Source organism: Lethenteron reissneri, chromosome 65, assembly GCF_015708825.2.
Source record: "Lethenteron reissneri isolate LAM-NWPU_2019-01 chromosome 65, ASM1570882v1, whole genome shotgun sequence".
NCBI classification, from domain to species: domain Eukaryota; kingdom Metazoa; phylum Chordata; class Hyperoartia; order Petromyzontiformes; family Petromyzontidae; genus Lethenteron; species Lethenteron reissneri.
In genome coordinates this window covers 11,087,341-11,104,489 of record NC_083843.1, presented here as the reverse complement: position 1 = coordinate 11,104,489, position 17,149 = coordinate 11,087,341, and the positions used below count along the sequence as shown (strand labels likewise).

At 48.2% G+C, this 17,149-nt stretch overlaps 2 protein-coding genes across 3 annotated transcripts in view; both read right to left on the bottom strand.

Moving 5' to 3' along the window:
* The window catches only part of LOC133359593 (tumor necrosis factor receptor superfamily member 6-like), a 30,148-nt gene extending 24,131 nt beyond the window's left edge, over window positions 1-6,017 (bottom strand). For both annotated transcript variants that reach the window (XM_061578047.1, XM_061578046.1), the window contains exon 1: window positions 5,919-6,017. The gene's annotated coding sequence lies outside the window, so the exon portion shown is untranslated. The remainder of the gene's footprint in view (window positions 1-5,918) is intronic.
* The window catches only part of LOC133359534 (uncharacterized), a 159,405-nt gene that overhangs the window by 66,864 nt on the left and 75,392 nt on the right, over window positions 1-17,149 (bottom strand). The gene's annotated exons all lie outside the window — the stretch shown is intronic.

The window sequence follows — 17,149 nt, the reverse complement described above, 5'->3', positions numbered from 1 at the left end:
TGATTGAGTGATTGTGTGGGTGAGTGAGTGTTTGGTTGAGTGGGTGAGTGGGTGGGTGGGTGAGTGGGTGGGTGGGTGGGTCAGTGAGTGGGTGGGTGGGTGAGTGAGTGGGTGGGTGAGTGATTGAGTGAGTGGGTGGGTGAGTGGATGGGTGGGTGGGTGAGTGGGTGGGTGAGTGAGTGGGTGGGTGGGTGAGTGAGTGGGTGGGTGAGTGGGTGGGTGAGTGAGTGATTGAGTGGGTGGGTGGGTGAGTGAGTGGGTGGGTGAGTGAGTGGGTGAGTGATTGTGTGGGTGAGTGAGTGATTGGGTGAGTGGGTGGGTGGGGGAGTGGGTGAGTGGGTGGGTGAGTGAGTGATTGGGTGAGTGGGTGAGTGAGTGATTGTGTGGGTGAGTGAGTGATTGGGTGAGTGGGTGGGTGGGTGGGTGAGTGGGTGGGTGAGTGAGTGGGTGGGTGAGTGAGTGATTGAGTGAGTGGGTTGGTGAGTGACTGTGTGGGTGGGTGAGTGATTGTGTGGGTGGGTGAGTGGGTGGGTGGGTGGGTGAGTGGGTGAATGAGTGATTGAGTGAGTGGGTGAGTGGGTGGGTGGGTGAGTGGGTGAGTGGGTGAGTGGGTGAATGAGTGATTGAGTGAGTGGGTGAGTGGGTGGGTGGGTGGGTGAGTGAGTGAGTGGGTGAGTGGTGGGTGGGTGATTGAGTGGGTGGGTGAGTGGGTGAGTGGGGTGGGTGAGTGGGTGAGTGAGTGAGTGGGTGGGTGGGTGGGTGAGTGGGTGGGTGGGTGAGTGAGTGATTGGGTGAGTGGGTGGGTGAGTGAGTGGGTGAGTGGGTGGGTGGGTGGGTGAGTGAGTGGGTGAGTGGGTGGGTGGGTGAGTGGGTGAGTGGGTGGGTGGGTGGGTGGGTGAGTGAGTGAGTGAGTGAGTGAGTGAGTGAGTGGGTGAGTGGGTGGGTGGGTGAGTGAGTGAGTGGGTGAGTGGGTGGGTGGGTGAGTGGGTGAGTGGGTGGGTGGGTGGGCGATGTGAGTGAGTGGGTGAGTGGGTGGGTGGGTGATTGAGTGGGTGGGTGAGTGGGTGAGTGGGTGAGTGGGTGGGTGAGTGGGTGAGTGGGTGGGTGGGTGAGTGAGTGGGTGAGTGAGTGAGTGGGTGAGTGGGTGAGTGGGTGGGTGAGTGGGTGATTGAGTGGGTGGGTGGGTGAGTGGGTGGGTGAGTGGGTGGGTGGGTGAGTGAGTGAGTGGGTGAGTGGGTGGGTGGGTGAGTGGGTGAGTGGGTGGGTGGGTGGGTGGGTGGGTGGGTGAGTGAGTGAGTGGGTGAGTGGGTGGGTGGGTGGGTGGGTGAGTGAGTGGGTGAGTGGGTGGGTGGGTGAGTGGGTGAGTGGGTGGGTGGGGGGTGGGTGGGTGGGTGAGTGAGTGAGTGGGTGAGTGGGTGGGTGGGTGGGTGAGTGAGTGAGTGGGTGAGTGGGTGGGTGAGTGGGTGAGTGGGTGGGTGGGTGGGTGAGTGAGTGAGTGGGTGAGTGGGTGGGTGGGTGAGTGAGTGGTGGGTGAGTGGGTGAGTGGGTGAGTGGGTGGGTGATGTGGGTGAGTGGGTGGGTGGGTGATTGAGTGGGTGAGTGAGTGAGTGGGTGAGTGGGTGGGTGAGTGGGTGATTGAGTGGGTGGGTGGGTGAGTGGGTGGGTGAGTGGGTGGGTGAGTGAGTGAGTGATTGGGTGAGTGGGTGGGTGAGTGGGTGGGTGAGTGAGTGGGTGAGTGGGTGGGTGAGTGGGTGGGTGGGTGATTGGGTGAGTGGGTGGGTGGGTGAGTGAGTGATTGGGTGAGTGGGTGGGTGAGTAGGGTAGGTCGGTGGTGATAGCAGCTCAACCACGTGGGTGATGACATCATCATCACGTGGTGACGTCGTTTTGTTGTTGTTGTTGTTGTTTTTGCGTTACCACTCATTGTTGTTGTTGTTGTTATCGGCAACCGTGAAAACTTTTAATTGTTTACATATTAAATTTAGATGTAAAGCTTCTTTCGTGACTGCAGGGATTCATATTGTTGGTTCTTTCGGTAAAGTCATCACGTTAGAAGGGAAATAATAAAATAATAAAAAATATGAAACAATAAAATTCTCAAGACGTTTCGACTGCAACACGAGCAATCGTCATCAGGTGTGAAAACAACGGCAAGAAAATTAGAAATTAGAAAATTTGAAAAAAATGTCTTACTGTTTTATTGTTTCCCTTCTACGTGAGTTTACTGAAAGAAGCAAGAATATTGTTTAGATTTTAACACGTTTTTAAAATATTCTTGGTTCTTTCGGTAAAGTCACGTAGAAGGGAAATAATAAAATAATAAAAATATAAAAATTCTCACGACGTTTTCGACTGTCGTGATAATTTTTAATCGTTTTATATTTTTATTATTTTATTATTTCCATTCTAACGTGATGACTTTACCGAAAGAACCAAGAAGATGGATCCCTGCAGTCACGAAAGCTTTACATCGAAATTGTAATTTGTTTCGATTTAAAGTTTTCGTGACTGCAGGGATTCATCTTTTTGGTTCTTTCGGTAAAGTCATCACGTTAGAATGGAAATAATTATTTTATTATATTATTTTAATGTTTTATGTTTATTATTTTATTATATTATATACATTTATTATATTATTTTATAATTGTATATTATTTTATTACTATATTTTATTATATTATATTATTCAATTATTTTATTATGTTTCATTTTATTATTTTATTATTTCCCTTCTACGTGACTTTACCGAAAGAACCAAGAAGATGAATCCCTGCAGTCACGAAAGCTTTAAATCGAAAATGGAAATAATTATTATATTATTTTATTATAGTATTTAAATGTTTTATGTTTATTATTTTATTATATTATTAATTTTTTAAATATTATATTATTCAATTATTTTATTATGTTTCATTTTTTTATTTTATTATTTCCCTTATACGTGACTTTACCGAACGAACCAAGAAGACGAATCCCTGCAGTCACTAAAGCTTTAAATCAAAACATGTTTTTTAAAAATTTTGCATTTTCAATTTGACCGCATGAAACATCCATATGACGTCACAGCCCACGTGGGGTGGGGTGGTCAACGTGGAATCGAAGCAAAACTTTTTGTAGTTGATAGCGGAATCGTTTAACCGATTCGATTCCTACTGTTGGCGGACGGCGTTTCCGGGAATCGTGAATCGAGCTCGGAATCGATCCACGTACTACGCGCCTAGAAAATCGATTTTCGAAGCCACCTTATCAAATAAAAATTAAATAAAGATATCGAAAGACTTTAATCGATAACTAGAATGTTCAAATTAAGTTGACTTTGTCCTGTGTGCCCTTCGAATGGAAATAATATATTTAAAATAATATCCCCGTTGATTGGAATCGGAAATCGATTCGGTCGGGTGATCGATTCTTTCAATGCGCTTTCACAGAAGTGAATTCAAAATAAACACGGAAATTCCTGGTGAGTGGTGAGTGTGGTGAGTGTGGTGGTGGTGAGTGGTGAGTGTGGTGGTGAGTGTAGTAGTGGTGGTGGTGAGTGTAGTGGTGAGTGTAGTGGTGGTGAGTGTAGTGGTGGTGGTGAGTGTAGTGGTGAGTGTGGTGGTGAGTGTGGTGGTGGTGAGTGGTGAGTGTGGTGGTGAGTGTAGTAGTGGTGAGTGTAGTGGTGGTGGTGAGTGTAGTGGTGAGTGTAGTGGTGGTGAGTGTAGTGGTGAGTGTGGTGGTGAGTGTAGTGGTGGTGGTGGTGAGTGTAGTGGTGAGTGTGGTGGTGAGTGTAGTGGTGGTGGTGAGTGTGGTGGTGGTGGTGAGTGTGGTGGTGAGTGTAGTGGTGAGTGTGGTGAGTGTGGTGAGTGTGGTGGTGAGTGTGGTGAGTGTGAGTGGTGAGTGTGTGTGGTGAGTGTGGTGGTGAGTGGTGGTGAGTGTGGTGGTGAGTGTGGTGGTGAGTGTGGTGGTGAGTGTAGTGGTGAGTGTGAGTGGTGAGTGTGTGTGGTGAGTGTGAGTGGTGAGTGTGGTGAGTGTGGTGAGTGTGGTGGTGAGTGTGTGTGGTGAGTGTGGTGGTGAGTGGTGGTGAGTGTGGTGGTGAGTGTGGTGGTGAGTGTGGTGGTGAGTGTAGTGGTGAGTGTGAGTGGTGAGTGTGTGTGGTGAGTGTGAGTGGTGAGTGTGGTGAGTGTGGTGAGTGTGGTGGTGAGTGTGTGTGGTGAGTGTGGTGGTGAGTGGTGGTGAGTGTGGTGGTGAGTGTGGTGAGTGGTGAGTGTGGTGAGTGTGGTGAGTGTAGTGGTGGTGGTGAGTGTGGTGGTGAGTGTAGTGGTGGTGGTGGTGAGTGTGGTGGTGAGTGTGGTGGTGAGTGTGGTGAGTGTGGTGAGTGTGGTGGTGAGTGTGGTGGTGAGTGTGGTGGTGAGTGTGGTGAGTGTGGTGGTGAGTGTGGTGGTGAGTGTAGTGGTGGTGGTGGTGAGTGTAGTGGTGAGTGTGGTGGTGAGTGTAGTGGTGGTGGTGAGTGTGGTGGTGGTGGTGAGTGTGGTGGTGAGTGTAGTGGTGGTGGTGAGTGGTGGTGAGTGTGGTGAGTGTGGTGAGTGTGGTGGTGAGTGTGGTGAGTGTGAGTGGTGAGTGTGTGTGGTGAGTGTGGTGGTGAGTGGTGGTGAGTGTGGTGGTGAGTGTGGTGGTGAGTGTGGTGGTGAGTGTAGTGGTGAGTGTGAGTGGTGAGTGTGTGTGGTGAGTGTGAGTGGTGAGTGTGGTGAGTGTGGTGAGTGTGGTGGTGAGTGTGTGTGGTGAGTGTGGTGGTGAGTGGTGGTGAGTGTGGTGGTGAGTGTGGTGAGTGGTGAGTGTGGTGAGTGTGGTGAGTGTAGTGGTGGTGGTGAGTGTGGTGGTGAGTGTAGTGGTGGTGGTGGTGAGTGTGGTGGTGAGTGTGGTGTTGAGTGTGGTGAGTGTGGTGAGTGTGGTGGTGAGTGTGGTGGTGAGTGTGGTGGTGAGTGTGGTGGTGAGTGTGGTGGTGAGTGTAGTGGTGGTGGTGGTGAGTGTGGTGGTGAGTGTGGTGTTGAGTGTGGTGAGTGTGGTGAGTGTGGTGGTGAGTGTGGTGGTGAGTGTGGTGGTGAGTGTGGTGGTGGTGAGTGTCTTGGTTAGTGTCACCCACTCACCCACTCACTCACACACCCACCCACTCACCCACTCACTCACTCACCCACCTACTAACCCACTCACTCACCCACTCACCCACTCACTCACCCACTCACACACACCCACCCACTCACTCACCCACACACCCACCCACTCACTCACCCACCTACTCACCCACTCACCCACTCACCCACCCACACACTCACCCACTCACCCACTCAACCACTCACCCACTCCCCCACTCACTCACCCACTCACCCACTCAATAACCCACTCACTCACCCACTCACTCACTCACTCACCCACACACTCACCCACACACCCACCCACCCACTCACCCACCCACTCACCCACCCACTCACCCACCCACTCACCCACCCACCCACTCACTCACTCACCCACTCACTCACCCACTCACTCACACACCCACCCACGCACCCACTCACTCACCCACCAACCCACTCACTCACCCACACACCCACCCACTCACTCACCCACCTACTCACCCACTCACCCACTCACCCACCCACACATTCACCCACTCACCCACCCACTCACTCACCCACACACCCACCCACTCACTCACTCACTCACCCACTCACCCTTCAACACCTTACGATTTCCATCCCTCCCCCTCCCTCCCTGCCCCCACTCACCTAACGCCTCCACAGACACACAGACAGACACAGAGATAACAACTTGACAGACAAAGCGAAAGCAAGACAAGAGAAACACAGACACCGACAGAGAGACAGACAGACAGAGAGAACATCTCTCTGTCTCTCCCGGTCCGCCACCGCATGGAGAACAACCTGGAGTCGGACATGGCCGTACGAGAAGTCCACCACCTCCCGTCAAGGAAGGATCTCCGTCACCTCCGTGCCGGTGGTGGCGACGATTCCTCCTGTGACTTTGGCCCCGGCGGGGAGATTCCATCGGCGCCCAGCGATGTGAGCTCCCTCCTGCAGAGCCTGGAGCTCGGTGAGACGCGGCTGGGACAGCGAGGAGATGGAGGAGGAGGTGGAGGAGGTGGAGGTGGAGGAGGTGGAGGAGGTGGAGGTGGTGGAGGTGGTGGAGGTGGAGGAGGTGGAGGAGGAGGAGGTGATGATGTTGGGGAGGTCCCGGAATGCCGTCGTCAGCACAAGGTGATTCGCTTGAGGCTGAGTCGATCTAGGGGTGGAGGTGGTGGTGGTGGTGGTGGTGGTGGGGGTGGTGGTGGTGGTGGCGGTGGGGGTGGTGATGGTGGTGGCGGTGGGGGTGGTGATGGTGGTGGTGGTGGTGGGGGTGGTGGTGGTGGTGGAGGTGGTGGGGGCGGTGGGGGTGGTGATGGTGGCGGTGGGGGTGGTGATGGTGGTGGTGGTGGTGGGGGTGGTGCTGGTGGGGGCGGTGGGGGCGGTGGGGGTGGTGATGGTGGCGGTGGGGGTGGTGATGGTGGTGGTGTAGGTGGTGGAGGTGGTGGTGGAGGTGGTGGTAGGGTTGGTGGTGGAGGTGGTGATTGGGGCGGTGGTGGAGGTGGTGGTGGTGGTGGTGGTGGTGGAGGTGGTGATGGTGGTGATGGTGATGGGGGTGGTGGTGGTGGTGGTGGTGATGGTGGTGGTGGAGGTGGTGGTTGTGGTGGTTGGGGCGGTGGTAGTGGGGGCGGTAGTGGAGGTGGTGGTGGTGGTGGTGGCGGTAGTGGCCCTGATATGTCAATCACACACACTCACCCACCCACCCACACACCCAACTCACACACCCACCAACACACCCACCAACACACCCAACTCACACACCAACTCACACACCCACCAACACACCCACCCACACACTCATCCACACACACCAACTCACACACCCACCCACTCACCCACCCACCCACACACCCAACTCACACACCCTCCCAGCCACCATACCCATCGCATCGCTTCCCCAGCCTCAATCAAGATTCCCTTTCTCCATTCTGTCCAGCAGCAGCATCAGCAACATCAACAGCAGCAGCAACAGCAGCAGCAGCAGCAACAGCAGCAACAGCAACAACAACAGCAGCAACATCAGCAACATCAGCAACATCATCATCAGCATCAGCAGCAGCAACAGCAGCAGCAACAGCAGCAGCAACATCATCATCAGCAGCAGCAACAGCAGCAGCAGCAGCAGAAGGCCGATCCCGTGTTGGTGAAAGTTCGTCCGCAGCAAGCTGAGGCGACTGGGACCACGGTGGATACTGCCAAAGTGACGACGGTAAGGCCCATGGGACTGGCAAAAGATGGCCTCTGTAGCCACGGTGGAGGCTCATGTCTCCGGCAAAAGATGGTCTTTGTAGCCACGGTGAAGGCTCATGTCCCTAGGAAAAGATGGTCTTTGTAGCCACGGTGGAGGCTCATGTCTCCGGCAAAAGATAGTCTTTGTAGCCACGATGAAGGCTCATGTCTCCGGCAAAAGATGGCCTTTGTAGCCACGGTGAAGGCTCATGTCTCCGGCAAAAGATGGTCTTTGTAGCCACGGTGGAGGCTCATGTCTCCGGCAAAAGATGGTCTTTGTAGCCACGGTGGAGGCTCATGTCTCCGGCAAAAGATGGTCTTTGTAGCCACGATGAAGGCTCATGTCTCTGTTGTATGTGTTGTGATTATGAAATTTGATGAAAATAATAAAAATTAATAATTTTCCGAAAAATGCGCAAATCGCATTAATTATGATAGTGTGTGTATTAATACGCATACATTATGATAATGCGTGTGATTATATGCATAAATTATGATAATCGTAGTAATTTATGCGGAGGCTTGCGATTATGTTAATGTGTGCAGTTACGATAATTTGCTTAGTTTCGTTTATCCAGGGTTATCAATCAGGATAACACGATTATCATAGATTCATTTACCGATTATCCTAGTGTGTGTTATAATATTTTAGGTCTCCATTTTCATATCTCATCACAGGATACAGTTGTCAAGAATAAGACAGTTTTGCATGGACTTGGAAGGAACACTCGATATGCTTCTGGATTACAATTTTATTCTAACAAGCACGTGACATTCTATCATGCAGGTCAAACATGCGTCAATAATTCATGGGCAAGATTATGCAATTAACTAATATGAACGACAAAAACTTATGCAGTTGTGACATTATGCAATTATGCAATATGAATAACGAAAACTCTTATGCATTTGACTAAAATGAATGAATAAACACTTATGCATTTAGCTAAATTGAATAACTAAAAATTCTTATGCATTTGCGATATTATGCATTAACTAATATGAATAACCAAAACTCTTATGCAATTACGAGATTATGCATTTGACTAAAATGAATGAATAAACACTTATGCATTTAACGAACTGAATGACTAAAAATTCTTATGCATTTGCGATATTATGCATTAACTAATATGAATAACCAAACTCTTATGCAATTACGAGATTATGCATTTGACTAAAATGAATGAATAAACACTTATGCATTTAACGAACTGAATGACTAAAAATTCTTATGCATTTGCGATATTATGCATTAACTAATATGAATAACCAAACTCTTATGCAATTACGAGATTATGCATTTGACTAAAATGAATGAATAAACACTTATGCATTTAACGAACTGAATGACTAAAAACACTTCTATCAATTGTAACCTCTACTTTTCTACCAGGCATCATTAGTTCGCCCATGTATTGATCACAATCGGCGACTGGTCGAGTTTGAAAACAAGCATGACACACTTCATATGGCGGTAATAAAAAGCACTTATTGTATCCCAGAGGCGAAAGTATATGTCAATAGATTCATCGGCAAGTCTAAAATCCTTTTTAACGGAATGTTTGATACAATGGTGGGTGAGGGCGTGTGGGCGCGAGAGCGAATCTGGCTCTGTTGTAATTAATTCTTCGGCGAGACTCTGGGACAAAGGAAACTGGTTTGACAAGATATTCTCTCTCTGTGTTCGGTCGATTCGTAATGAGGATTCCGAGAGTTTGAGTTTGCCTTGACGAGTCTATTGATCGCCTATGTGATGAGCGGAACAAGGGAAAGACACGGTAACAACTTTACTCTTATAACCGACGGACTCTTAATCACTCGATGGGCCGCGATTCCGCATGGCCAGCTGATGGTTCATGTAGTTGATAATCAGTCTTCTGATAATTGACTAGGGTTGATACGATGGTAAGGGTGAACTAGATGGGATAGTCTCACAGGTGAGTGGGGCGTCAATGCGTGCGTGTGTGGGTCTATTGGTGGGGGAAGTTGTGGGTACGAACGACTTTCGGAGAAGGACCCTCTGGCTTGCGCAGCTGCGGTGAGAGGGTGAGCGGCTCGCTTTCCGACTCCTTTCTTGGCTGACCCCGTACGATGACTGACGCGCGGCCACGCTCGTTTGCGTGGTCAGGCGATGCACCTCGGCGTGGCGACACGGCAGGGGAGCTGGACTCGTACACTCGTGTGCGGCAGGCGATGCACCTCGGCGTGGTGACACGGCAAGGGCGCCTGGCTCGTACACTCGTGCGCGGCAGGCGATGCCTCGGCACCGCGCGATCCTCGTCCTTCTGGATGACGAAAAGCTTCTTCGTTGGCGGCGACGAGGAGAGATGGTTGTCGCCCTGGAGAACTCTGGTGGGGCCTTAGCCCGGAGACGAGATGAGATGTAGGCCGGAGCTCGTGAAGATCTGTGGTGGAGCCGAAGATGGGCTCGTAGCCCGGATGATATGTGTGTTGGAGCCGAAGCCCGGACGATATGTGATGGGGGCCAGAGCCCCTGACGAACTGTGATGGAGGCCAAAGCCCCTGTCGATCTGAGTTGTATGGATTTTCCTTCGGTTTATATCGGAAAATTCCACTCGGCTCCCCGAGTTGTTCAAAGCTGTGTCATAAAACCTTCCTGTGGGGGTGGACCATCTGCGTCCGTGTGTGTGTCCGTTCGTGTGTTTCGCGTGCGTGTTTGTCCGTGTGTTTATTAGCTTTGAAGACACAGCTGTGTGTGTCGTTCTGGAAGAAAGGGGGTGGGGGCCTCGTGTCGGCTGCTTCAGAAGTTATCCATTAGCCAGACCGATGATTCGCGTTGAGTTAAAAAAAAAACATTCGAATCCATGTTTTGTTACTGAATAACATTTGTCGCGAAAACCTACGCGTTAAGCGAGCTTAACTATTCACTCCCTTGCTCTGGGATCACATCCTTTGTCTCACACAGCTTAAGTTGGTTTGGTTTGGAAGTTGAAATGCGACTTATTTGCTGCTTGGTTATGCCGAAACAGTGTTCACGATGTTTCATCGTGACCCAACCTTTATGGGTGTCATTTCCTGGCTTGGTGCCTGTGTGTGGAGATCCTCTCGGAAAGACAAAGGCGGTCGTGTTGCTCGCTTCCCATGGGTGTTGTGTTTGGTTAATTTTGAGAGCCTTCTCCGCCCTTGATTCCTCTTCTACTTTAATTCCGTACTTATTATTTGACTTCTTGTGATTATTTAATCTGATATCCCGGCTTATCTTTGTTCAGAATATAATTATCTCTTACTCCATGGTGCCTGGTTCTGTGGTTTTTTTTTTAACAAAACGATGTCCTGCTGACCCCCCCCCCCCCGCCTGCAATTCCCCCCCTCCCTTGTTCCTCTTGTGTGAATTTAGGGGAGTTTTTATTACCTTATTGCCCCCCCTTTCATGTCCTCTCTCCTTTGAAATGAGGTATGCGCGCATCTGTGGAAGTGTGGGGGCCTCTGTGGAAGTGTGGGGGCGTGTTCGTTCCCACGTGGCCGCGTCTATTAAAAAAAACGATATTATCTATGTTGGCAGAATAATTCTTTAAAAAAATTAATATTAAAAAAAAATAAAAAGGGGGTACATACACAACAGTCCGCCCGTTTGAAAATTATCAGGGGTCGATTTGGCCACTGGCGAATTTTCAAACAAAGTAATGCCCCCTTTTTATGTCATGAATCCCATCAGCCGCCCTTACTCTCGGCGGTTATTTCTTACGACGCGCGTGCACGTATTACCATCTTAACCTGGTTACATCCGAAATAAGAAAAGAAAATAAACAACACGTTAACATCGATATTGCGTTACATCGGTTCTCATACCTCATAACTCTGACGAACATTCATTTTTGTTTTGTTAAATCCTGGGAAACGCTAGGTAGCGGTTTCGAACGCATGTATGCGTTACCTTCCTCATGTTGCCTGGTTTACCACTTATCACTTTGATAATTTGATCACGGTTTTCGGGTTCGTTTTTGTAGTTTCCTCTCTCACTCTCTCGCGTCGTGGGAGTGTGTGGTGAAAAATTGTGCTGCACGTAACCAGAATTCGCGCACACGACCCATTTTGACACTTGGTTCGTGGCATTCGCTCTCTCTGCGATTACATGCACATTTGCCGAGTCAGTGTGTCGACTTAATTCTGTGCCTCGTAATGTTGCCCTCTTTGTTTTTACGAGTGTGTTAGATTCCAACACCATTCCTGATATGTCATGAACATTCGTCTCCATTTTAGCACTCCGATCCACATACATTTTGGTTTCCCTTGGATATTTTCCATTCAAAGGCTCACGCCTGCGCTCCTCAGGGCGTGTCTCTGTGTTCTCTCTTTGTCTCTGCTGTCTGCTATCCACCGTCCGATCACACTTCAATTCAGCCCTGTCACTTGCAGCCTGCTCAGGGTTTAACACCTCGGCGGGTGGGGCGCGTGTTGGCCGCTCGCTCGCACTCACTGTGGATGGTTCATCACGTATTTGGACCGCATTCTGTGTTATTCCTCTATTCCCTCTTGGTATAGCCGGTGGAGGAATTGGTCGGAATTGGATCGAATGTGTTTGACCTCCCATCCTGCGATTCTCCTGAATGTTCGCATCCATACCTCCGCGGTCTGTGTAACACCTTCCCGCTAGGTGGTTATCTTGCCATCTCTGTGCGTAATTTGAACCTTGCGTGTGTCGTGGGATGGGGTGTTGATATGGTTCTGCTCTGAACCTCTCCCTCCTGCGATTCTCGTACATTTTTAGCCCAGTATTTCTCCCATTTGGGTGCCAAATTTTTCCTGGATTGTTACCTCGCCATCTTTGTGGGTAATTTTGATCTTGTGTGTGTCGTGGCATGGGGTGTTGGTATGGTTCTATTCTGAACCTCCCCCTCCTGCGATTCTCCTGAATGTTCGGCTTTGTGCCGCTCTCATTCTCGTGCCAACCTCTCTCTGGGTTATTTTGCCATGTGTGCGTGCGTTTCTGCTCCGTCCTGCATGGTGGGACTGCTCGGTGATTTTTATTCCTCTCTGAGAGGCTGGGTTCCTCATCCCTCTCCCTGTGTTCTGGATCCGAATTATGATTCTTAGCTCTGTATAACCATGCTATGTACGCCTTGCTCTCTATGCGGCGTAAGGATGCGGTTTCTGGATTCAAAACCATTCTCACCCTTTCTGTAATCTCTGGGCTCAAGGATTCAAAAAACATAATTTTGAACATTTTATCTCCTTCGTGGTATTGATTCACATCGCCTGCGTAATACGCTCTTTTAAATTGGACGAGGTAGTCACGTGGATCTTGGTCCATGCCCTGGGTCATCGATTTTACAGCATAAAACCCCTCAGTGAGTGTCGAATATTCTCCAAACTTCCGAATCACTGCCAGGCTCAGTTGTTTAAAATCATTTCTAACCTTGCGTGGCAGTGACTTTACCCATGGAATGGATTCTTTATGTAAGGTCCGTTTCAACAAACTCGCTTTTTCATCCCGTCTCCTCAGCCCTCTAATCATTGCCTCCTCTTCTACGGTTGCGATATGTGTGTGGATATCCATAGTCTTATTGTGGGGGTCAAAATCGGGAATTCTGACTAGAGCCTTGTCCATCAATTTAAGGGTTTTACTGGTGAATAGGTATTCCGAAAGTTGATTGCCGACAGCGTCATCATCAAACAAGTTATCATCAGGCAATCTGTCACTTTGGTCTGTGCTGTGTCGCTTGTGTTTAAGTGGTGTGCATTTTCTGTGTGCGCGCCCAGTGCCGTGTCGCTCGTGTTGCCATTTCCCTTCAGTTTTTGCCTCTGCCCTTAGTGTACCATGTCCTGGCGATTTTACTTTAACATTTTTCCTCCCTCTATCTGTGAAGTTGTCAGTCTCACATGTTTTTGTTTGCATATGTATCTCTCCATCCCTTCTCTCGAATTGTGAGGGTTTCCCTTTGTCAATGATTTTTTTGTTCGATATCCATAATTTTTGTGCGATCAATCCCTGGACTCTGTCCACGTACCCAAGAGTGTGATTAATGTCACTTCCATATTTATTCTGTGGATCCACGTCTGTGAGTTTCGCTGGTGTCGCGAGCACTGATTTCTCTCCCGTTTCCTTTCCAAATTTTCCCTCATTCCACAATCCCTGTCTGTATGCCTGTGTGAGAAGGAATGAGTCCTGTCCTGCCTTCTCTGCAGTTTTTGCATCGTGTTCGCCTTCGTTACCTTTTATCCAGTCAATTAGTTTCCCCCGAGATGTGTTCGTGTTATCGATACAGCTCCCTTCCCATATGTCTCTCTGACTGTACTGCTTTGTAACAGATTGGTCGGTACGTTTAAATACGAGCTCCCCGCATCCCGTAACCCATTCAAAAATTATTCTCAATCCTAGCATCTTAGGTATGGCGGAAGTTACTTTGACATTTCTTTTCAGAGTGCATATAAAACAATTATCTCACAGAGTGTAGTCAATTTGACTCGAGCTATCTGTTATTTTCCGATTCAGAGTGCGTACCTCTAACACCATTTATCAGAGGATGCAATTGGTTTGATACGATATTATCTTAATTCCACTGTCTCTGTTTTAACCTGCTATTCTGGGGTTTAACCTTAGAGGGCGTTTTTTAGTTTTCCGCCCGTTCACAATCACCATGCAATGTTCGATCCTGATATTCTGGTTAACACGAAGTGATTCATTCCATCATCCATGCAAAACACTGTCTGCGAGAGATCCCGGACGGGCCACCCATTATGTTGTATGTGTTGTGATTATGAAATTTGATGAAAATAATAAAAATTAATAATTTTCCGAAAAATGCGCAAATCGCATTAATTATGATAGTGTGTGTATTAATACGCATACATTATGATAATGCGTGTGATTATATGCATAAATTATGATAATCGTAGTAATTTATGCGGAGGCTTGCGATTATGTTAATGTGTGCAGTTACGATAATTTGCTTAGTTTCGTTTATCCAGGGTTATCAATCAGGATAACACGATTATCATAGATTCATTTACCGATTATCCTAGTGTGTGTTATAATATTTTAGGTCTCCATTTTCATATCTCATCACAGGATACAGTTGTCAAGAATAAGACAGTTTTGCATGGACTTGGAAGGAACACTCGATATGCTTCTGGATTACAATTTTATTCTAACAAGCACGTGACATTCTATCATGCAGGTCAAACATGCGTCAATAATTCATGGGCAAGATTATGCAATTAACTAATATGAACGACAAAAACTTATGCAGTTGTGACATTATGCAATTATGCAATATGAATAACGAAAACTCTTATGCATTTGACTAAAATGAATGAATAAACACTTATGCATTTAGCTAAATTGAATAACTAAAAATTCTTATGCATTTGCGATATTATGCATTAACTAATATGAATAACCAAAACTCTTATGCAATTACGAGATTATGCATTTGACTAAAATGAATGAATAAACACTTATGCATTTAACGAACTGAATGACTAAAAATTCTTATGCATTTGCGATATTATGCATTAACTAATATGAATAACCAAACTCTTATGCAATTACGAGATTATGCATTTGACTAAAATGAATGAATAAACACTTATGCATTTAACGAACTGAATGACTAAAAATTCTTATGCATTTGCGATATTATGCATTAACTAATATGAATAACCAAACTCTTATGCAATTACGAGATTATGCATTTGACTAAAATGAATGAATAAACACTTATGCATTTAACGAACTGAATGACTAAAAACACTTCTATCAATTGTAACCTCTACTTTTCTACCAGGCATCATTAGTTCGCCCATGTATTGATCACAATCGGCGACTGGTCGAGTTTGAAAACAAGCATGACACACTTCATATGGCGGTAATAAAAAGCACTTATTGTATCCCAGAGGCGAAAGTATATGTCAATAGATTCATCGGCAAGTCTAAAATCCTTTTTAACGGAATGTTTGATACAATGGTGGGTGAGGGCGTGTGGGCGCGAGAGCGAATCTGGCTCTGTTGTAATTAATTCTTCGGCGAGACTCTGGGACAAAGGAAACTGGTTTGACAAGATATTCTCTCTCTGTGTTCGGTCGATTCGTAATGAGGATTCCGAGAGTTTGAGTTTGCCTTGACGAGTCTATTGATCGCCTATGTGATGAGCGGAACAAGGGAAAGACACGGTAACAACTTTACTCTTATAACCGACGGACTCTTAATCACTCGATGGGCCGCGATTCCGCATGGCCAGCTGATGGTTCATGTAGTTGATAATCAGTCTTCTGATAATTGACTAGGGTTGATACGATGGTAAGGGTGAACTAGATGGGATAGTCTCACAGGTGAGTGGGGCGTCAATGCGTGCGTGTGTGGGTCTATTGGTGGGGGAAGTTGTGGGTACGAACGACTTTCGGAGAAGGACCCTCTGGCTTGCGCAGCTGCGGTGAGAGGGTGAGCGGCTCGCTTTCCGACTCCTTTCTTGGCTGACCCCGTACGATGACTGACGCGCGGCCACGCTCGTTTGCGTGGTCAGGCGATGCACCTCGGCGTGGCGACACGGCAGGGGAGCTGGACTCGTACACTCGTGTGCGGCAGGCGATGCACCTCGGCGTGGTGACACGGCAAGGGCGCCTGGCTCGTACACTCGTGCGCGGCAGGCGATGCCTCGGCACCGCGCGATCCTCGTCCTTCTGGATGACGAAAAGCTTCTTCGTTGGCGGCGACGAGGAGAGATGGTTGTCGCCCTGGAGAACTCTGGTGGGGCCTTAGCCCGGAGACGAGATGAGATGTAGGCCGGAGCTCGTGAAGATCTGTGGTGGAGCCGAAGATGGGCTCGTAGCCCGGATGATATGTGTGTTGGAGCCGAAGCCCGGACGATATGTGATGTAGGCCGGAGCTCGTGAAGATCTGTGGTGGAGCCGAAGATGGGCTCGTAGCCCGGATGATATGTGTGTTGGAGCCGAAGCCCGGACGATATGTGATGGGGGCCAGAGCCCCTGACGAACTGTGATGGAGGCCAAAGCCCCTGTCGATCTGAGTTGTATGGATTTTCCTTCGGTTTATATCGGAAAATTCCACTCGGCTCCCCGAGTTGTTCAAAAGCTGTGTCATAAAACCTTCCTGTGGGGGTGGACCATCTGCGTCCGTGTGTGTGTCCGTTCGTGTGTTTCGCGTGCGTGTTTGTCCGTGTGTTTATTAGCTTTGAAGACACAGCTGTGTGTGTCGTTCTGGAAGAAAGGGGGTGGGGGCCTCGTGTCGGCTGCTTCAGAAGTTATCCATTAGCCAGACCGATGATTCGCGTTGAGTTAAAAAAAAACATTCGAATCCATGTTTTGTTACTGAATAACATTTGTCGCGAAAACCTACGCGTTAAGCGAGCTTAACTATTCACTCCCTTGCTCTGGGATCACATCCTTTGTCTCACACAGCTTAAGTTGGTTTGGTTTGGAAGTTGAAATGCGACTTATTTGCTGCTTGGTTATGCCGAAACAGTGTTCACGATGTTTCATCGTGACCCAACCTTTATGGGTGTCATTTCCTGGCTTGGTGCCTGTGTGTGGAGATCCTCTCGGAAAGACAAAGGCGGTCGTGTTGCTCGCTTCCCATGGGTGTTGTGTTTGGTTAATTTTGAGAGCCTTCTCCGCCCTTGATTCCTCTTCTACTTTAATTCCGTACTTATTATTTGACTTCTTGTGATTATTTAATCTGATATCCCGGCTTATCTTTGTTCAGAATATAATTATCTCTTACTCCATGGTGCCTGGTTCTGTGGTTTTTTTTTTAACAAAACGATGTCCTGCTGACCCCCCCCCCCCCCGCCCTGCAATTCCCCCCCCCCTTGTTCCTCTTG